Genomic DNA, 23881 nt, shown 5'->3' with positions numbered 1-23881 from the left:
CCTTCCCTATCACAACGTGTTTTAAAGCCGTGAGGGCAGCAGATCCCATAAGAACTCTGCAGTTAAGCGTGCTTGGGCGGGAGTAGTACTAGGATGGGTGACCTCCTGGGAAGTCCTCGTGCCGAGTAGCCTAAAGTAGACAATATTGTGATACGTGCCAGAGGGGGGTGTTACAAATGGTATCAGAGCTAGGGCACGGTTCGATGTGTTCGACGGGGATGTCGAACCCTATAATGGGGGGTGAATGTGGGCTAGATCTGATCCCCATCGGCTGGGAAGGAGAACTAAGCATTCCTTATAAGGGGTGTGGATACCTTTCTATCACAACACGTTTTAAAGCCGTGAGGGTAGCAGGTCCCATAAGAACTCTGCAGTTAAGCGTGCTCGGGTGGAAGTAGTACCAGGATTGGTGACCCCCTGGGAAGTCCTCGTGCCGAGTGGCCCAAAGCGGACAATATTGTGGTACGTGCCAGAGGGGGGGGGGTTACATACTATGTGCCACTTCGAGTTTGAAACTCCAAAAACACATTTCACGTCCTTACGTGCTGCTTCTTGTTTTCTCTTGAAAGGAGCATCCTTACATGCTACTTCTTGTCATCGAAAAGGTAATACACAAACTTATATTCCTTTACATTCACTATGAAAGGAGCATCTGGTGCCTTTCCTGACAAAATATCGTTGAATATTGGTCACTGATCAAGAATATTGATGTCGTTGTTGGAACCTGCAACCCCAAAAAAATCATGCTAAATTCATAAATCTTAGGAAGCAACAACCTCTAATACCAACGAATGTGATCCATTATGACCACTAGCAAACTACCCTCTCCATGCATGGGGACAATTATCTCTACTTCCAATGTGATCTATAATTTTATTATGTTGCATTTTGGGTCCCTAAGTAGAAAGAAGTGTGCATGGGAAGCCCTAGTGACAATTTCGTAATTTGGGGGGGTTTAGGAGTACACCAAGCGTACATGTGTACGCTTAGCGTACTGAGGTGTGCCTTAGTAGGCAGGGCATACATAGTGTAACACCCGTAGATTCGGGCTAGTCAATTTAGAGACGATAAGCATCAAAATGACTTTTTGATGGAAGATTATTTATAAGGATTAATATTAACCAAGTTGTAGTATATGTCACAAGGTTTCCATTCATATAAAGAATGCCAAAATCCAAGTTAAAACGAAGAATTTATGACCTGTCGAAGTTTCGCGACAAAACCGGCACGACACTGAATGACGTAAAAAGTGAATTTACATTAGAGTGATATTTAGACTTAGCAATCTAAACGAAAGTCGTAGAGTTCGTTAAACCATGAGCGTGCATAAAAAGAACGTCCAAATCTGACTTCGTATGAGGAAGTTATGATTTTTCTAAGTTTCGACTTGGTGGTAAGCAGCCCGAATACTCGATTTGAGATCGAGCGGCTTTTAGCAGAAACAATCTAAACGAGAATCGAATATCTCGTTAATAGTAGTGAAACGATAAAAATATAGGCGAAAACGGATATTAGATGAAGAAGTTATGAATTTATAACGGAGTTTTCCTGTCCTGGCCTACTAAAAATAAATAATAAAAATAAATCAAAATTAGCCGACGGAGTCTAAACGAAAGTTGTAGATCGTAGTCTCGCCTACGTGGGGATATAAGTAACGTCGAAAACGGAGCTCGTATGAAGAAGATATGAATTTTTGAAGTTTCTTAAATAATTAAAGTATTTAATTTAAATAAAAATTCAGATATTATCTAAAGGGGGGGTGGAGTCACCGGGCTTATCCACATTACTCCCAGTGTAATTCGAGTTTCAGCCCCCTATAAAAGGATGTCGAGGGCAGCGAATTCTTTTGCTCATTTCTTCCCGTTCTCTCGCGTTTTTGCATCGTTTTTCGTGCAAGAATTATCCTGAATCCCCGGTATCATTCCCGAACCCCGAAGCAAGTCTCGAGGCCCCGAAGATCCCGAGAAGTGCAATTCCTGAGCCGAAGCTGTGCCCGCAAGGAGTCCGGTTTTTGTAAAGATCTTCCAGATCTACCGAAGAATACTACTTCTACAAGCCGTAGTGCTGTCCGATCATCTTCTGATCAAGTGAGTGTGTGGTTACCTTCTTCTAACGCATAAATATTAAGTATTTGCTATGAAATACGTGCTTTGTGTATAAAATAAAGTTGTTTATATGTGTGGGTGTATAGTCCCTTTCATAAACACGGGTATAATACAAGTATTGTTTGAATGTATTAAGTATATGTTTGGGTGAATGTGTAGTTACTTTCTTCTAACACATAAATATGAAGTATTTGTTATAAAATACGTGTTATGTGTTTATATATTGTTGTTTATTTGAGATGAGTGTGGAATGGATGTTTTATACAGTTTTTAAATGAGTTAAACTGTATATATGTATTTTATATCTATAAATATGTTGGGTAAAACATAGGTAGATGAGATAGTTGGTATGTGATAAAATGATGAGGTATGAAAGATGCGCTTAAGAATAATATCGGTAGATGCATCAAGTAGTGAATGTCATAATCCTAGCAGATGCGCTTATACGATAATGTCGGTAGATACGCCAAATAGAGAATGTCATAATACTAGTAGATGCGCTTATAGGATAATCCTTGCAGATGCGTATATAGGATAATGTCGGCAGATGGGCCTAAAAGAGAATGTCATAAACCTGGCAGACGCGCCTCATAGTGTATGACATAATCCTGGCAGAGGTGCTTAAAGGATGATGTTGGTAGATGCGCTTTATGTAGCAATAGATTTTGTGCTAATTCCTTAGGTCGATCCTTAGGAATGAATGAATGACGGGTAGTTGAATTCTTAGGGTAAAATCCTAAGAAATAAAGAAGATAATGGGGATGAGTAATTGGGTTGATTGTTTGATGGTTGAATATAATAATTATATTATTGTGGGTTGAAAACCCTATATGCTCACCAGGCTCCCAAGTCTGACCCACTCAGTTTTCTTTGTATCACAGGTATCGATACGAAGATATATTTCACGGACAGATTAAAGGAGATGTAAAATCTTTAGTGTAAATAATGTAAGTTCTGTTTATGCTTATGTGTCTGTATCGGAACATGACATCCCGAGATTTTGTTATATAATGAAAATACATTTCTTTAAAGAAATGCTTTGATAATTTTTATCATACTTAGTTTTGGGAACAAATTCCGCAACTGTTTTCTTTAAAAGATTACTCTAATTTTAAAAACAAAGCATAAACAAATTGGTCTTTTCTGGCCGAGAAATTGGAGATGTCACAGTTGGTATCAGAGCATTAGTTTAAGCAAACTAAGAATTTGTAGGATTTCTAGACTTAAACATAAAATGCTAAGTGAAATTTTGAGATGTGTGTCTGTTATGTTTTAGACACGAGCACTAGTTTATTTTAGGAAAGTTGCCTAAAATGCTTTTATGTGCTAAATGTTATATGTTGCCATATATGATATTATTTGTTCAGATCTATGGTTTGTTGCCGACCGGATCTGGAAACCTTATATGGATAGGATTCTAAGTGTACGTCTACAATATTAGAACTAGCATGTAAACGTTTCGGAGTGATAAGGATGATTTGAATATCTATCGTGAATAAGGATCTAATTTCACCTTATTCGGTGTATAGATCAAAAATGGTGAGAGCAAGAAGTGGAGTTGGAAATGCTGATGAAAACAGGAATCAACCACCAGTGATTGAACAAATACTTGTCATAGCAGCAACACCTGAGCCGATAACAATGGCTGGTGTACAATTGATGATTCAGACGATGTTGGATCGTCATATGGATGAAACGAGACGTTTGCTTCAACAGAATCGTGAAGAACTGTTAATTCAATTGGAAGAGCCCGAAGTGAATGAAGGGCACTCGGAAGGTGGAAACTTCAGTGGATCTGTTGGTCAAGCCAACCCACCGATAGTTAGGCAAAACAACCAGAATGTAAGGAATGATGGAATGGGATGCAAGTATAAGGATTTTTTAACTTGCAAACCATCGACCTTCACTGGAAAGGAAGATCCGATCAAAGTTATGGATTGGATATCAGAAATGGAGCTAGCCTTCATGGCGTGTGGTTGCAAGGGCAAGTTACAAACCATATTTGCAGTGCGTCAGTTCAGAGGTGGCGCTATTCGCTGGTGGAACACTCTGGGGAAGACCCTAAGCCCTAACGAGCCACTGCAACTGTCTTGGGCAGAGTTCTTGGTGCAATTCAAGCGCAAGTTCTGCTCGGCCCAAAACCTGCTAGAGTTGGAGAACAAATTTCTGATACTGAAGAAAGACAACATGTCAGTGGATGAATACACTAATTCCTTCTTAGACAAGATGGAGTTTGCTTTGTGCATCGTCCCAGACGAGTTGACAAAATTCGACCGTTACGCAAAGGGACTCCCATGGGAGTATGCAGTGCTAGTGCGTCAAGCACCTACTCTAGAGGCAACTATTTGGGCTGCCAAGTCTGTTGAGAATATGATCAACGGGAGGACCGCCAACAAGGTAGAAGTTGGCGAGAAGCGAAAGTTGGAAGGAACTTCAGGTTCTAATGAGAAAAGAAAATTCTCGAAGCCTGGAGGAGGAGGAAGAGATGAAGCAAGGTGGTGCGATAAGTGCAAGAAGAAGCACTCGGGAAAATGTGGCGTGGAGGTGACATGTTTCAAGTATGGAAAGCATGGGCACTACGCTGATGAATGTATATTCAACAAAAAGGTGTGTTACGAATGTAATGAAGAGGGGCACTTCAAGTAAGACTTCCCTAGGAAAAATCCAGCAGCAAGGTTAGAGGCACCGCCAAGGACAAAGGCAAGAGCATTTCAAATGATCCTTGATGAAACAAATGGCAATGTAAGGAATCAGGAATGAGGATTTTATATCCAAAGATCAAGTTATGAAGAAGCAGTGTGAATAGTAACTTATGGTATAACCTATTAGAGGCATAGTATAGGGTGAACTTGAACTTTTGTGTAATAGTTTCAAGAAAGTAATATAAACCCTAGTTTTATTATCTGGTGTGTTGAATGATTGTATGATTTTCTTGTATGATGACTTGGTCGACTGCGAGACAATACTTGGGACGAGTATGAGTAGATGTGAAAGGTAGTAGATGCATATACTACCGGAAGCACATGACTCGCACTTGGATCAGGGAAAGTCACAAGGTTACCAATAAGCTAGTAATTGATTCCGTTTTGTTCAAATGTGTCATTACCTTTGTTTCGGTAGTGACTAGTAAGATGATTGTTATTCCGACCCTAGTGGTCATATTCAAATTGAGTCTGACTACGGTGGGTATGTTACGTGGTTCAGAGAACCAAGTTCGAAGTAACATCTGACGTAAGTCAGAAGATTGAAGTTAATGCGATCATTGGTATCGCACTCGTTGTTCATAAAGTTTATAGCTAGAAATGCTACATGCTGAAATGTGATTATATCACATTAGAATATGAAGGAAGGTATATTCCGTTCTGGAATTTAACTTTAAAAAGACCGAGTCTAAGCGTCGCATCGTGCGATGAGAGGTCAGTAGAGTACGACCCATCGGTCTGTTACAATAGATAAAGGAAAGTGTTTATCCTGAGAAGAAGAATGAGTCCACAATAAGGACTTATTTTGTAACTTGGAGGTTACGATTGAGAGTACAACATAGTACGAAAAGCAGACGCAAGATTGGGCATCGTCTGCGGTCAAGAAAGCCACGGAGATAAATACTCTTTCGAGGAAACATAGAAGTTACGGTTATTACCTAACATGAAGAAATAACATGTGGAATCATTAAGCAAGTCCTGTTTCATTGATGATTCCGGGACGTAATCATCCTAAGGGGGAGATAATTGTAACGCCCGTAGATTCGGGCTAGTCAATTTAGAGACGATAAGCATCAAAATTGACTTTTTGATGGAAGATTATTTAGAAGGATTAAGCTTAACCAAGTTGTAGTATATGTCACAAGGTTTCCGTCCATATAAAGAACGCCAAAATCCAAGTTATAACGAAGAAGTTATGATCTGTCGAAGTTTCGCGACAAACCGACACGACGCTGAATGACGTAAAAAGTGAATTTACGTTAGAGTGATATTTAGACTTAGCAATCTAAACGAAAGTCGTAGAGTTCGTTAAACCATGAGCGTGCATAAAAAGAACGTCCAAATCTGACTTCGTATGAGGAGGTTATGATTTTTCTAAGTTTCGACTTGGCGGTAAGCAGCCCGAATACTCGATTTGAGATCGAGCGGCTTTTAGCAGAAACAATCTAAATGAGAATCGAATATCTCGTTAATAGTAGTGAAACGATAAAAATATAGGCGAAAACGGATATTAGATGAAGAAGTTATGAATTTATAACGGAGTTTTCCTGTCCTGGCCTACTAAAAATAAATAATAAAAATAAATCAAAATTAGCCAACGGAGTCTAAACGAAAGTTGTAGATCGTAGTCTCGCCTACGTGGGGATACAAGTAACGTCGAAAACGGAGCTCGTATGAAGAAGATATGAATTTTTGAAGTTTCTTAAATAATTAAAGTATTTAATTTAAATAAAAATTCGGATATTATCCAAAGGGGGGTAGTCACCGGGCTTATCCACATTACGCCCAACGTAACATAGAATTATGCCCAGCGTAATTCGAGTTACAGCCCCCTATAAAAGGATGTCGAGGGCAGCGAATTCTTTTGCTCATTTCTTCTCTTTCTCTCGCGTTTTTGCATCGTTTTTTGTGCAAGAATTATCCCGAAGCCCCGGTATCATTCCCGAGCCCCGAAGCAAGTCTCGAGGCCCCGAAGATCCCGAGAAGTGAAATTCCCAAGCCGAAGCTCTACCCGCAAGGATTCCGGTTTTTGTGAAGATCTTCCAGATCTACCGAAGAATACTACTTCTACAAGTCGTAGTGCTGTCCGATCATCTTCTGATCAAGTGAGTGTGTGGTTACCTTCTTCTAATGCATAAATATTAAGTATTTTCTATGAAATATGTGCTATGTGTATAATATAAAGTTGTTTATATGTGTGGGTGTATAGTCCCTTTCATAAACACGGGTATAATACAAGTATTGTTTGAATGTATTAAGTATATGAAGTATTTGTTATAAAATACGTGTTATGTGTTTATATATTGTTGTTTATTTGAGATGAGTGTGGAATGGATGTTTTATACAGTTTTTAAATGAGTTAAACTGTATATATGTATTTTATATCTATAAATATGTTGGGTAAAACATAGGTAGATGAGATAGTTGGTATGTGATAAAATGATGAGGTATGAAAGATGCGCTTAAGAATAATATCGGTAGATGCATCAAGTAGTGAATGTCATAATCCTAGCAGATGCGCTTATACGATAATGTCGGTAGATGCGCCAAATAGAGAATGTCATAATACTAGTAGATGCGCTTATAGGATAATCCTTGCAGATGCGTATATAGGATAATGTTGGCAGATGGGCCTAAAAGAGAATGTCATAAACCTGGCAGACGCGCCTCATAGTGTATGACGTAATCCTGGCAGAGGCGCTTAAAGGATGATGTTGGTAGATGCGCCTTCTGTAGCAATAGATTTTGTGCTAATTCCTTAGGTCAATCCTTAGGAATGAATAAATGACGGGTAGTTGAATTCCTAGGGTAAAATCCTAAGAAATAAATAAGATAATGGGGATGGGTAATTGGGTTGATTGTTTGATGGTTGAATATAATAATTATATTATTGTGGGTTGAAAACCCTATATGCTCACCAGGCTCCCAAGCCTGACCCATTCAGTTTTCTTTGTATCACAGGTATCGATACGAAGATATATTTCACGGACAGATTAAAGGAGATGTAAAATCTTTAGTGTAAATAATGTAAGTTCTGTTTATGCTTATGTGTCTGTATCGGAACATGACATCCCGAGATTTTGTTATATAATGAAAATACATTTCTTTAAAGAAATGCTTTGATAATTTTTATCATATTTAGTTTTGGGAACAAATTCCGCAACTGTTTTCTTTAAAAGATTACTCTGATTTTAAAAACAAAGCATAAACAAATCAGTCTTTTCTGGCTGAGAAATTGGGGATGTCACACATAGGTATGCGGGGCATACGCGCACATCATGCAAACCCTAATTTTTAGGGTTTGGCTCATATTTAAACCCCTTTATAGCCTAATTTTTTTTCCTCACCTTATCAACTTTCACCCTCTCGTACGTGTTTGCAACCATAATGCCCTATTAAGGATTGTGTGTGTTTTGGTGCTTTTGAAGAAGAAGGAAGGAATAAAAGACCACCTTGAAGGAGTGAAGCTCTCTAGATCCATAATCATACTACCTTTTGGCACCATTTTGAGGTATCAAGTTCTGAACTTGGTGTTGTTTCTTGTAGATCTTGTTTTGGGTTAGTTTTAGGTTCTTTTTGTCTCAACTATGGTGTTTCATGAACAAAGAATGCTCTTGATGCATTAAGTTATCCTTTCAGACCATTGGTAGGGTCTTGAGTCATAAAAATGGGTTTCAAATGGTTGATTTTGCTCCATGCATCTTGTAGAATGTCTTAATGCATTAAGAAGTCGAGTTAAGAACTTAATGGGCATGCAAAGTCATAAAGTTGGAAACTTTATGACTCTTGTATTTTAGCCATGGATCTGAAATATGGACGTAAGTGCTTAAGCCATTAAGCACTTAATGAGTTTTGAATTTCCTAGGAGTAGGCCCCGTGTACTCAGAGTACGCCCTTCATACGAGGTCAACCATCCTAATGGTGATCAACATGCGAGGACTCGAGTACGCCCAGCGTACCTTCGGTGTATGCCCCATGTACTTGCATTGGGTCAATTCGGTCGAGTTAACTCAGTTGGGTTGACTCGCCTGGGTTGACTCAGTTGACTTATTTGGTTTGACCAATTTGACTTTGACTTTGACCAAGTTTGATCTAAAGGGTATTTTGGGATTTTGATTTTGATTGGTCATTTGGGTGGATAGGTGATAGTTTGAGTTGAGATTCGGTGTCAGGACCTCATCAACTACTATTCAGTCTGTAAGGTGAGTTTTCTTCACTGTACTTGCAGGTTGAAGGTGATAAGTCTATTTTAAAAATGTACTAAATTGTCATAAATCTGTTGAATTGATGTATAATTGTCAAAGAATGGCACTACTTTTTGATGAGTTGTTGAACTTCATATGAAGGTCAATATATTGTACTAAAAGTGGGGTAACCTGCAAGTAAAACGAATTGCTAAAAGAATAAAGAAATGTTGCTGGGGAAAATCGTCCATGCTTTAATGTTTTGATCATATCCCAAGTTATTGAGCTCCGATTGATGTGAGTAAAGAATTTCTGGAAACAAGACAAGATTTTCTACAACTTTCATGTTTTGTGTTTCTGCTAGTTATGTCATTTTGATCACCAAAACATGCACGAAAGGTGAAGGACGCCTACGGGCGTCTAAGACATCCCCTAGGACGTCCAACTCAAACAATCAGCATCTGGGCAAATTTTCGGAGCAGGAAAAAGGGAGGATCCCGTCAGCGTCTTACATGGCATCTAAGACGTCCATTAGGAATTCTTGGTGTTTTAGGGGCGTCCCCGTGTTGGAACGGCGTTTTCAAAAAGTTTAGGAACAAATACAAGTGATTGAATCAACATATATTAATCCAACTTATGATATTGAATTTTAATGCGGTAATAGGTTGTTGTAAGACATTTTATTGCTTGTTCACTAATTGTTCCTATTCCATTTAGACATAAGGAGTAAGACAACTAGTTGAATGAACATATCGTGTGCCCAAAACTATCTATTACAAGTTAATAAATCCCAATTGCATCTAAGTAATTGAATTAGGGTTCTAGGGAAGAAAGTGTGTGAATCTAAACTGTCCACAATTGACATGGAAGTACCTTGTTTTCACATTTATAGTATTTGTGTTTAACAACCTTTGCAACATAAAGTTTCTAGTTGTTTAGTTTATTTTAGTTTAATTTGCATTCGCGAAAATTGCAAGCATTAGTTTTTCCATTTGACTATTTTAACAAAAGGTTTAACAACGAACTCCTCGTGGATTAGACCTTGATCAAAATTTGGCGCTGTTTCCCCAGAGATTGTGCACTTGAACTATTGTGTTTAAGTAGTCATAGTCTTTTATTTTCATTTGTATTTTTTGTATGAATTTCATGTTTTTTTATTTGTGTTGTGCAAGCACACCAGTGCATGCATACAAGACATAGCGGACGCTCTTCACCGCTTGCATTTGATTCAGAAATCGAATGAACAGCTTGCTCAAATCGGGTTTTTAGAAGGAACATCAACAATATGAGTATAGATAATGTTGTCATGGAAGATGTGGTCGAGGGGCATAAGGATGCAGTAAAAAATCCTCCACAAATAGTTCCACCACTAGCTCCTCAATTCCCAAACAACAACAATGTCGATGCACCAATCATCCAACCAGTACAACCACAACCGAATACAAACAACCATGTCCAAAACGGTGGAAACGGAGGAAATTAGGCTCATAATATGGGAGGCAATGTGGGAAACCACAACGGTGGTAATGTTAAAAATCAAAATCAAAATCCTAGAAATGTTGGTCCTCAATTTGGTAATGGTGGTGATGGCGGTAACGAGGATGATTGGGATTTTGATGATGGAAGTGACAATGGAATTGGTTAGAATCAGAACCACAACGGTGGTAATAGGTGGAATCAAGGAAATTGGGGTGGAAACGGGAACTACAACAATAACTGGAACAACCAAAATTTCTATAATGGTGGCAATAATGACTACAATCATGTGTTCAGAAATCAAGGCTTTGGGAATCAATACTGAAGGAATCCAAATGGTAGATTCAACAATGCAAATGGAGGATACTACAACGAAGGTAACCAATTCCCTAATCTTTACTTTCCGTAACCTAACAGACAATCTATGGCATCTCATTTTTAGCTGGGAGAGTATGATGATGCTTCACCTATACTCTTCGAGGAAGGAAATGAGCATCATGCGGAACTAAGGTGACAACTAATTAGTTTCTTACCCGTCTTTCGAGACCATAAAATTGATGATCCATACAATCACCTCTATGAGTTCCTTGCAATTGCTAACGTGAATACTCCGTGAGTAATTAATAGAGATTCCTTTAGACTTCACTTATTTCCGTTCACTTTAAAAGAAAACGTTATGTATTGGTTCACTTCTCTTGCCCCCATAGTATTACTACTTGGGAACAATTAAAAACTAATTTTTTGCAAGAGTTTTACCCTGCGAGTAAAACAACGGAAATAAGGAAAGCAATACAAGGTTTTTCACAAAAACCCAATAAAGAATTTCATGATGCATTTGAACACCTCAAGGAACTGTTGCGTTCATGTCCCCATCATGAATTTCCCCGTTGGCAACTAGTACGTTTCTTTTATGATGGTGTCAACATTGCCAATCAAACCATGATTAATGCATCGTCTGGCGGCACTATCATGATGCAAGATAGTGAAGATGCTTGGCGATTCTTAGAGCAGTTGAATCATGATTCAAAAACCAATTACTCAGCTAAGAAACGGGACACTCCAACTTCATCTGCTGCATTAGTTGGACTTGACAAAAACTAGAAAAAGGAAGTCAAATATGATATTAACTCGTTAAGTAAAAAATTTGACTTACTACTCTCTAGTCTAGGCAAATAGAAAGGTGAGTTTTTTTTCGCAGGCACAAAAGATATGTGTAAGCTGTGGAGATTCAGGACACATTGCAGATGAGTGCATGAGAAGTCAAAAGGAAAATAATCAAGTGCACAGTTATGGCAATTCCAAAATAGTCCACGATCATTCAATCAGAACTACAACCAAGGTGGAAACTACAACAACAATGGGAATTTCAACAACAACAGCCATCAAGGGAATTACCAAAACCAAAATCAGTCAAAACAGTTCCAGCAGTCCAATTTTAACCAAGGTGGAACATCAAAGAAGGAGGAAATTGATGGCAACAAATTGGAGAAAACCATGGACTTCATAACCCAAACGTATCAGAAAGTTGATACAAATTCAAAGTCCACAGCTACTATTGAGAAGCAAATTCCTCAACTTGCGGAGAAAATTGGGAAAAGAAAAGATGGCAAGTTTCCAAGTACCACCACGGTCAACCCGTCCCACAACCAAAGACCGGGTAAAAAGCATCAAGTGAACGAGGTAATCACTTTGCATAGTGGGAAAAAGGTTGACAACAAGGTAAGTGCTCCTACCTTAGATAATGACAGTGACACTGAAGTTATCTTTGATAAAAAAAAAGAAGAGTTTGATAAAGGTTTCAAATTTAAAAAACAAAAAGCAACTAAGGGTAAAGATGACTCTAAAGTTGGGGAGCATGGTGTGGAGATTAATACCGGACCATACCCTTCGGCTTTAGAGAAACCGGCATCCTTCCCTTTTAGAAAGTGAGGGCTGAAAATTGAAGACATGTGGGATCTATTTAGTCAAGTTAAAATAAATATCCCGTTAGTAAAACTTATTAAGGAGGTGCCTTCATATGCTAAACTTGTTAAGGATTTGTGTGCTTAAAAACTCAAACTCCAAGCACACCTCCCTAAAAAGATTGATTTAACCGAGTATGCGAGTTCCATAATATCAAATAAACTTCCGCCCGAGCTTAAGGATCCCAGAGCACCTTTAATTTTTGTTACCTTAGGTAACATTAATATCAAAAAGGGGCTCCTTGATCTTGGAACTAGGGTTAATATAATCCCGGGAAATCTTTTTGATCAACATAACTTAGGCACTTTGGAACAAACTGATATTATTTTACAATTGGCCGATAAGTCAACAAAAATTCCCCGGGGTATATTATCTGATGTCATCATTAAGGTAGAAGATTTCTATTACCCAGTTAATTTTCTTGTGCTTGACACCGAGAGCACCTATAAAGAAAGTCAACATTCTATTATTTTGGGTCGCCCGTTTTTGGCAACAATAAATGTACAAATTAATTGTAGAACGGGTGTCATGGATATCTATTTTGGAAATAGGGAAACTTAGAATTAATGTGTTTAATACATTTCCTAACTCACCATTGGATTATGAGTGTTATCGTGTGGATATGGTTGATGACTTAGTGCATCAATTCACTCCCAAAAACTTACACCACGATCAGTTGGAGATTTTTCATTCTAATGACAAGGACGAAGTTTTAGACTTGGATGACATCAAGATGGTTAAAGAGGCATTTGAAAATGCTATTGAAAAAGAGAGGCCACCGTGGAGTCATCAAGTTGAAAAATTGCCAACAAGTTTTTCGAACCCACTAAAGCCATCTATGTAGGAGCCACCCACTCTTGAACTTAAAACTCTTCCTTCATATCTTAAATACTCTTTTTTAGGATCTAACGAGAGCTTACCAATTATCATATCTTCTGATTTGACAGGTCCATAGGAGGAAGCATTACTGAAGGTGCTTTCCAAGTACAAGGGAGCAATTGGATGGACCATAGCAGACTTGAACGGGATTAGTCCAACCACATGTATGTATCGAATCATCATTGAAGCCAGAGCAAAACCAGTCCAAGATGCACAACGAAGGCGCAATCTGAATATGTGAGAAGTTGTTAAAAAGGAAGTACTGAAATGGCTTGATGTGCGTATTATCTACCCAATATCTGATAGTGATTGGGTGAGCCCGACACAGACAATACCAAAGAAGTCGGACATTACAGTGATAGATACAGAAGATGGAGAGAAGATCTCAACCAGACCGGTCACTGGATGGAGAGTTTGCATCGATTAACATAAACTCAATGTTGCAACATCAAAGGATCACTTCCCACTCCCTTTTATTGATCAGATCATTGAAAAATTGCCCGGGAAAAGGTTTTATTGCTTATAATCAAATTGCCATCCACCCTAATGATCAATCCAAAATCACATTCACGTGTCCCCATGGCACCTTTGCTTTCCGAAGGATGTGATTCGGCTTGTGTAATGCCCCCACCACATTCCAAAGATGTATGATGGCTATTTGTTCAGATATGGTGGGGGGCTCATTAGAAATTTTCATGGATGATTTTTCTATTTTTGGATCATCTTTTGAGACATGCTTAACCCAATTAGAAAAAATTATGAAACGTTGTATTGAGTCTAATTTGGTTTTAAGTTGGGAGAAGAGTCATTTCATGGTAAAAGAGGGAATCATACTTGGTTATGTTGTCTCCGAGCGTGGTTTTGAAGTCAACCTGGCCAAAGTAAAATTTATTTCTACTCTTCCCCCACCCACTTCGGTAAAAGGCGTCCTTTCATTTCTTAGGCATGCAGTCATTTATCGAAGATTTATCAAGGATTTAGTGCAATCTCAATACCTCTTTGTAATTTACTTTTAAAATACACATCATTTTCCTTTGATAAAGCATGTCTTGAAGCTTTTGCAACATTAAAGAATAAATTTGTTGAAGCCCCTATCTTGCAATCACCCGATTGGACTTTACCTTCGAAATTATGTGTGATGCGAGTGATTACACAGTAGGGGCAATTTTGGGACAACGAGTGAATAGAAAACCCGTTGCAATTTGTTATGTGAGCAAAAAAAATTCGGATGCACAATTGAATTACACTACTACCGAAAAAGAGTTGTTTGCGGTCGTGTTTACACTAGAAAAATTTAGATCCTACATTTGGGGGTCTAAAGTTGTAATTTTCACTGACCATAGTGCCGTTCGCCACCTTTTGGAAAAGAATGATGCCAAACCACGTCTCATTAAATGTATCATACTTCTTCAAGAATTTGATCTTGAAATCCGAGACAAAAAGGGTTCCTAAATGTTGTGGCGGATCATTTATCTAGAATAATTAATAATGAAAACTCACCGGAAGTTATACAAGAAAACTTGCCGGATGAGCATATTCTTATTTTCAGAACTATACCATGGTTTGCTAATTTAGTGAGTTACTTTGTGACAGAGGAAACTCCATCATATTAGACTGCTCAACAAAGAAGGTTCTTCCACTCTCAAACAAAACACTATATATGGGAGGACCCAAATCTTTTCACAAATGGATCGGATCAAGTGATTAGGCGATGTGTACCACAAACGGAAAAAGGAAGACATTCTTCGAGATTGCCACTCATATGCATGTGGAGGGCATTTTAGTGCCAAAAAGACAGGGCATCGGGTTCTACAAAGTAGTTTTTTATGGCCCTCTATTTTTAAAGATGCACATACATTCTTGTATTCGTTGCCAATAAGTTGGGGTGATCTCACGACGGGACATGATGTCAATGACCCCACTTTTAGTAGTTGAAAATTTTGATGTATGGGGCATTGATTTCATGGGTCCATTCCCTACTTGTTTTTGGCAATCTATACATTCTTGTAGCCATTGATTATGTATCAAAATTGGTCGAAGCCGAGGCTACACGCACGAATAACCATAGTGTTGTTTGTAAATTTGTCAAAAAGTACATCTTTTCTAGACACAAAATCCCTTGAATGATTATTAGTGATGAAGTTCCCATTTTAAAAATTGGCATTTTGCAAAGTTACTAAAACATTATGGTGTCACACATAGGATTGCTACTCCATATCACCACAAACAAGTGGACAAGTAGAGGTGCCAAATAGAGAAATTAAACGCATCTTGGAAAAGATTGTTCATCCCGACCGAAAAGATTGGTCCCTAAGATTAGATGATGCATTACGGGCATATCGAACAACTTATAAGACGCCACTGGAATGTCCCAGTACCAGCTTCTTTATGGAAAGCCATGTCATCTCTCGGTGGAGTTGGAACATCGTGCCATGTGGGCCATTAAAAATGCTAACGTTGAATTGAGTGATGCAGGTATGGAAAAAAAACTTCAACTTGTTGAATTGGAATAGATTCGAAGGGAAGCTTAGGAAAGCTCAAGGATCCATAAAGAAAAGACGAAGGCATTTAATGACCGACGTATTGTACGAAAACAATTCATTGAAGGAAAATTGGTGTGGCTATTTAACTCTCGTCTCAAACTCTTCCATGGAAAGCTTCGAAGTAAATGTAGTGGACCTTCGGTGGTGACACATGTGACAGATAATGGATCCATTGAAATCAAGGACACGAAAGGCGGTGAACCATTCAAGGTAAACAGACAAATACTCAAACCTTATATTCAAATGGTAGATGGCGAAACGACACTTGTTGAGAAAACAACGCTCGAGGTTCCACAATATTCAAAAACAACTTAGTCAAGGTAAACCGTCCGACTGAAGACGTAAAACTTAGCGCTTTTCGGGAGGCAAACCGCGGTTTGGTGTGTTTTTACTTTTATTTTTCGTTTTGTATGTTTTAATTCTTTTTGTATTGAGGACGATCCAAGGTTTAAAGTTGGGGAGGGGGTATTAAATTTTTGCTTAAAATTTTTAAAAAAATCTTGAAAAATACCCGAAAACGTTCCCGAACAGTCAAAATTGTGAAAAATAGCAAAAAAAAAAAATAGTCTCTTCAGGTGTCTTAGGGGACGTCTAAAACGTCGTCGAGTTGCCATTTCTTTTCCTCCAGTGAAATCCCACGCGAAATTACGAAAATGCCCCTGTTTATGTGGGACGTCCTAGGACGCATCTAAGACACCTCGTAAGATGCCGATGTGTTTTTGGCCGTTTTTGATGCGTTTTAGAGTTGGTTTGCTGCACCTTCTTCACTTATGCTTCTTATTCCACTGCCATGGCCGAAAGCACTTTCTCAAATCGATTTTTCTTGATTTCTTCCTCAAATCTCAACCAAAACTCTTGATTTTTGTTGCATTCTTCAAGAAGCCAAGTAAGAAATATCACATTGCAAGATTTACACACTCTAATCACTTATTTAGGGCCGATTTTAAAACCCACAAAAATTAGGGTTTCGAAAATTTGACTTATTTTGGGTTTTTGCTTCGAGTTTTTGCTTCTTCTTCATTAGCAACACAATCTCAAAAAGGTATGTGCTTCAAAACTCCATTTCTTTGGGGTAATTTTGAATTTTTGTTGGTATGTTCATATATACTAGACAATTTCAAATTTTTTGAGAATATTGGCATAGAATTGTCTGAAATATTATGGATAAATGTTTGTTGTTGCTAGATAGATGTTCCAAACAAGTTGCATGTGTCATCTGTGAATTTTTCTGAAAATTGAATTTTTACTGTTATTTGTTAAAAAAAAAATGAAGAACACACATATAATGATGGAAAATCATTTTTATGTTTACATTTGTGCTTAGATTAAAATTCAAGTTTTTAGAAATTTTCAGAATGACACTGAATTTTGACATTGCATTGTTAGTTTGAATATTTACCTGTTACAGTTATGTTCTAGTTTTAGTTAGAACTTGTCAGTTGCAATTAACCTTTGGTTTAGCTGTGTTTTTACTGATTGGGTAAATTTTTAAAAAATATGTAGTTACTAAAAACATAACAGGACTTAAAACAGTTATTTATCTAGACTGAATTTATTTTAACTTTGTTTGGAACAACTTGCCAACTGAATTATTGTTTTCTTTTTGTGACATTTTATATGTTTTAATGGCAAGTTTTGTTTTGTGGTTTTGTGTGTGATTGATTTTGCAGATTCCAGCAAATAGATCAAGGGTAGCATCATCAAGTAGTGCAGCTAGGCAAACCGCGAGACAACCAGTCAGACAGTCGGAACCAAATGTACCTATGGCTTTTAACCCACAATATCACACACTTCATGAGCATCTTGATGACATCCGTCTGGCAGGTTATGAGCATACTCATCCGATTACAGGGTTTATAGTGATGTAGATGGTGGAATGAAAAAGCTTCGCCAGGTACAATATTGTGGAAACATTCGATCGCTATGGACGGGGTGGAGCGCTAGACTTCGATCCCACACATGTTTATGTAAATATAGTGTTGGAGTGGATGAGGACACTTCGACGTATCGAGGTGCCCTGTCAGGCCGGAGGAGTTGTAGCTAATTGGTACAGTTCATACTCATGATATAGTGATGATTGTGCAGGGTATTCAGGATATGTTTCATGTAGATACTTGATATTATTTACATGATCTTGAGAACCAGCCGACCGAGTATAGATGTATTAACACGAGAGGAGGTAACCCTGGGATTATCATGGTAGGAGTGTACCGCACAGTATTCCATGAGGGGACGAGAGTATATGACAGGTTCCGTGAATTGGTGCCTTTAGCAAAGGCATTACATAACATTATCACGGAAAATGTGAACCCGAGGAATATCGATCCCAGGGCGGTGAGGACACAAGACTTATAATTGTTACACGAATTGATGACAGGATCCATATTTATCTGTGACAACCCGAAACTTTTATCCTGTACAATCGATCCTCATATCAATATTTAAACTCGATTTTGTTGCCTTCTAACGACATTTAAGGGTCTGTTTAAGTGTTCTAAGCTTGAGTACAGTTGGGAATGAGATTAGGAATGAGTCAACATGTCATTTAGAAGAATAATCGGGCCATACACCCTTATGAGAGGTGTGTACGGCCACACACACGGGTGTGCAGCTGCACACCCATCCTCCAACCGTACACCCACCTCCATATAAAGGAGGAGACCCCTTCACTCATTTCTTTCCTTTGGCTGCACTCTACTTTCTCTCTCTAAAAACTTCATATAAGAACACTCTAAAGGCCTCAAAAATGTGAACTACTTCATCAATCAACTTGTTATATTGGTAAGACACCTGAATCTAAGCCTAAAACTCATAGTGTTCTTTGTGTTCTTCATCCTTTGAAGGTGTAAGGTCGCACACCTTCATAAGGTGGCCGCACACACACCTTAAAACTCTCCAAAGTGAAGAGTTTGGCCTTCATTCACTAGTAGGACTTGGTATTAGCACAAGAACACCTCAAAATCGACATTTTGGGCATAAATGAGGAGTGTACGGCCGCACACTCCTGTGTACAGTCGCACACACCCTCTGTATGGACGCACACTCATGTGTGCAACCACACACACAGCTTAGCCGCACACCCACTCAGAGCTAATATACTCCTCTGGGTGTAACCAGAGCTTCGAAAACACGGCTAATATACTCCTCTTTGTGTAACCAGAGCTTCGAAATTACGGCTAATATACTCCTCTAGGTGTAACCAGAGCTTCGAAAACACGACTAATATACTCCTCTGGGTGTAGCCAGAGCTTCGAAATTACAGCTAATATACTCCCCTGGGTGTAACCAGAGCTTCGAAAACATGACTAGTATACTCCTATGGGTGTAACCAGAGCTTCGAAATACGGCTAAAATACTCCTCTAGGTGTAACCAGAGCTTTGAAAAGAAAACCGTTGTCCGACTATGGTAGATACTCATGTATGGATAATCAATCATCAACTTTAAAAGGGAAAATATAGGATTTTCCCGGGATAACCTGGCTATTCAAATATCATATTTTTCAACATGTAACGAATGGATAATCAAACCTCTTTCATAAGAAAATATAGGATTTTCTTGGGAAACAATTTTTCAAAGAATCAAGGAAACATTTCTTTCAAAAGAATTATACACTTATGAACTCACCAGCTTTATGCTGATATTTTTAAAACTGCTTGTGTTCTCAGGGCATCAATAGACAGACAGGTACTTCCAGCAGTTCGGAGAAGACGGAGCATTAGTGTCACCTTTTTACTTTTGATATGAACAAAACTATGTATTAAACAATGTAAAATTTTTTTATGTATGTATTCAATGTTTGGTTGAGTTAACTTTGCTTGCTATGATACAATTGTGTTATACTACGCATGATGTCACCCCGCCCCAGAATGTTTTCGCCATCGGTTTCGGGGTGTGACATTATCTCTTATGCATATAATGTTATGTGCAACATATGGTCCTATTTTGATCTACAGAACAGAGTCACCACCCCCATGTCGCAATGATATCAACATATGTGACTAGGGAGCTGGGGAATATGATCAGGGTCCTATGAGCAACATCATACTAACGTATTCTTCGCCCTATTGCCACTTCCTTCAAACACATATCATTTCATGTTGAAAATGGGAGACATACTCTGAGGGATTCTGCCATAAATCTGACATACACGACACCACTCGGAGTGGGGGACGAGGAGCCATTCGTTGGTGATTTTCAGGGTGATCAGCATCAACAACAGGGGCATGCAGCAGATCAGGGATGGAACATGCGGACAACATGGGAGGACTTTGTAGGGAGGCAAAACACGCATAACCAAGAGTTTTAGGCTTGGATGGGGAGAAAAAATATATGGATGGAGGGTGTCGATACGACACTATCTGATCTTACTGAGCAGATGCGACAGGTTGGCATCACAGTTGACAACACTTATAATGTTACTACTTGTCAGCCGTACTAGCAGGAGTACTATATAGATGCTGCTTATAAGCGTAGTCATGTACAACATGACCCGATGGACATTGATCTACCACAATGATCTTGAGCACCAACACCGATTTGTGTGATTTCATAAACACCTACATATTGCAAGTTAGCTAGTGTTCCACTGGACTATCTAGAATAGTCCGTTCTCGCCATCAATACTCTTCATAATGACTGATCTCTGTTAGGCATGGTCTCTTTGCCTTATCTTTGGTATGGTCTCACCATTAATCTATCTTTAGTATGGTTTCTCACCATTATCTCTTTTCTCTTACTATTATCTCTACTCTTGTGGTCCTTAACTGTTATCTCATTTCTCTTATCTCATTCTACTTGTCCTACCCAATACATTATGAGTATAGTAAAATACATATATGATATTTTAGAAAAAATCATTATCCCATATAAAATAGATATCAGAAACTCAGATAATAAACACATAAAACATTTAGGAAAATTAAATACTTGATATCTATGTGTAATTTGAAGATAACTATGTACTCACTTGGTAAAATGGATGAATGGAAAGCTGGACAGTGCTTCGCTTTAACACTTGGCTTTTCCTTTGATATGACCTAGGTTCAATTATATCTAAGTCTTAGTTTATTACCTCTTATGAGTAGTTAATAGTCTAGATTCCTAAACAATCCCAATATCTATTGATCTATAGCTGATAAGGGACAACTAGGTAGGATCATATCGGAGATAGGGTTCGTTTGGTATACATAGTATACTGTTTGGAAATTCAACTTTAAACATCTCACTAAATCCAGCCTAGACATCATCCCCATAAGTAGATCAATCAATATAACGACATGGAATTACTGATAAATCTTATTTATAGGTCTATAATAACAACTTATGACTATAAATATAAGGTACACTGAAAAAGATAGAGTGTAGCTTGTATGCACTCCAACTGTTTTTAATATTTTAAAAAAGTTAACTTGTATGCACTCCAACTGTTTGATGAAATACATAAACTAAATTACCACATTATATTCATATATGAATATATTTTCTCACCTGAATCAATATATGATTATTAAAACACAAAACAAATATGCAATTCTGTATGTTATTCATATGTGAATATCATATACAAATTATATATATATTTATGAAAACACCTTGTAATATTTATATCTGAATATACCATCTAATATTCACAAGTGAATATACTATGTAATATGTGATATACCATGTAATACTATGTAATGTTCACATATGAAAATATAATCTAATATTCATAAGTGAATATACCATCTAATACTCAATAGTGAATATACTATGTAATATTCACAAATAAATGCATAGTCTAATATTTAAATATGAATATACTATGTTTATTATATGTTATATTTGATGGGTTTTGAGCACTACATCATTCCTATGGTGTACATGCAAAGCCTAATAGCTTTGGATCTAGTTTATCTAATGAACATGCAATTGATAATCCAAAGCCATAAACCCTAGATCTAATAAACTATAACTGAAATTAGGGTTTAGAAAATACCTTTGATTGTTATGTAGCAATAACAATCAATTCCTTTGCTTCAGAAAGCTTAGTGCCTCAAGTGTTGGACCTCTAATGGAGCCACAAACACCAAGAACAACAAAGATGAATAAGAGAAGAGAGGAGGCAACCAAAAACGTCTAGAAACCCTAAAGGAATCAATCCCCATGTTTTTGGGGCCATAAAGGTCATTTATATATGTAGGCTATTAGGGTTTTAAACTTAGGAAACCCTAATCTGACTACTTAGGCCCTAAGCAGCCCATAGACTCCTTTTATCATATCCATTGGACGAATTCCTTATGGGCTTCGCATAGAATTCGTCCAACCTATATTATTAGGTGATCCATAACCCAATTGCAAATAACCCAATTACAATTATCTTATAATTACAATTCCAGTCCCCTTAAGTTTAATTAATCTCTTTTAGCAATAAAATTAATTCTTAATTAATTCTTGACTAATATTAATTAAACAATATGATTTCTCCTTTAATATATTATTCTTACAATATATTAATAAATCATAATTGATCTTCTCTCTCTCTCTCTCTCTCTCTCTCTAATTCATTTTACAAGTTGTTATGGTGAAGGCAACCCAAAATGACCATGCTCATAATTGGGTCAAGTACATACCAAATTAGTTATGGACTTAGACACTAATCCAACAATATTCATATATGAATGATACTTAAATTGTAAAAAAAAAAAATTAATCATATTTTTTATTCATAAGTGAATAACGAATGTACTATAGTAAAATTTTGATGCATTTTTATTCACTTATGAATAATGATAGCTGAAACTATAAAAAAAAATAAAAAAATTATATTATTTTAAAATTATATCAGTATTTATGTCTATTTTTAAAGAATAAAAAATTATGAATTTTGATATATTTAAAATCATTTTTCGATAAAAATAACTCCTTAAAAAAACGAAAAAAACTATGTTTTTGTATATATTAAGGTAATGATTAACATAGTTTAAGGAAACATGTTTTGTTGGAAAACACACATGTATTTCTTTCACATTTCTGCCTATACGATAAAGATTTTTGCAGCAAAAATAAATGAGTGGCTGATAATGATTCCCTTATTCTTAATCTTTTTTATTTTCTCAATTGAACTTTTATATATATATATATATATATATATATATATATATATATATATATATATATATATATATATATATATATATATATATATGTTTTGGCGTACTTATTTTTACAACTTACGGACGATTTGAATGATTATCCTAATCAACAATTTAATTTTAATAATTATTACTTATTATGGGTAATCTAAATTTACGGGTGCTACACTTCTCCTCTAAACCCACACCACCACCGATGGATTGAAGGGAGATGGGAGAGGCGGTGATACACTTAACAAAAACATTAATAAATAATGCAAAGGTTAAAAAAAATTATTAAAGGCACAGTAGTTCTTTTATGTTATGTAATCTTTCTTAATAAATGATTTTTTTTGCTACATGTCAATCTCTCATGAATTTTGACACTTATCATTTTATGATATTTTTGAAATAAAAATTATTTACTTGTTAATTTTTGGTTTGTTTCAATTTTTGTGATATTTTTGAAATAAAAATTTTGTGATATTTTTGAAATAAAAATTATCTATTTGTTAATTTTTGGTTTGTTTCAATTTTTGTGATATTTTTGAAATAAAAATTTTGTGATATTTTTGAAATAAAAATTATCTACTTGTTAATTTTTGGTATGTAAAATATTATATATCATATATTTGATATTAAATTATAATAAATATGTTTATTCCTTTCTTATTTTAAAATTATACATTAATTTAATCTTTTTTAAATCAACTTGTATAATACACGAATCTTACATTAGTGACTAAATAAGCAACAAAAACATATGCTTAACACTATTGGACTTAAAAAAAGAGTTATAGAACTAACACAAATTATCCCCCTACCTTTAACGACAATTTGTGTAATTTATTCTAACATCAGGATAGAAAAGGAGATGAATAGTAGGCTCCATCTGAGGTCCATGGATATTTCGGCCC

General features: G+C 36.8%; 1 non-coding gene and 1 pseudogene across 1 annotated transcript; one reads left to right on the top strand and one right to left on the bottom strand.

Moving 5' to 3' along the window:
- Window positions 1–12: 12 nt before the first annotated feature.
- On the top strand, window positions 13–130 carry LOC145044785 (5S ribosomal RNA; annotated as a pseudogene).
- Window positions 131–11241: 11111 nt separating this feature from the next.
- LOC145044691 (small nucleolar RNA R71) lies at window positions 11242–11348 on the bottom strand. Its single transcript, XR_013681636.1, has one exon. It is a non-coding gene; the product is annotated as a small nucleolar RNA R71 (small nucleolar RNA).
- Between the last annotated feature and the right edge of the window lie 12533 nt (window positions 11349–23881).

This window comes from Lactuca saligna, chromosome 4 (assembly GCF_052625555.1).
Source record: "Lactuca saligna cultivar CGN05327 chromosome 4, ASM5262555v1, whole genome shotgun sequence".
NCBI lineage: Eukaryota > Viridiplantae > Streptophyta > Magnoliopsida > Asterales > Asteraceae > Lactuca > Lactuca saligna.
This window is presented reverse-complemented; position numbering and strand designations above follow the sequence as displayed.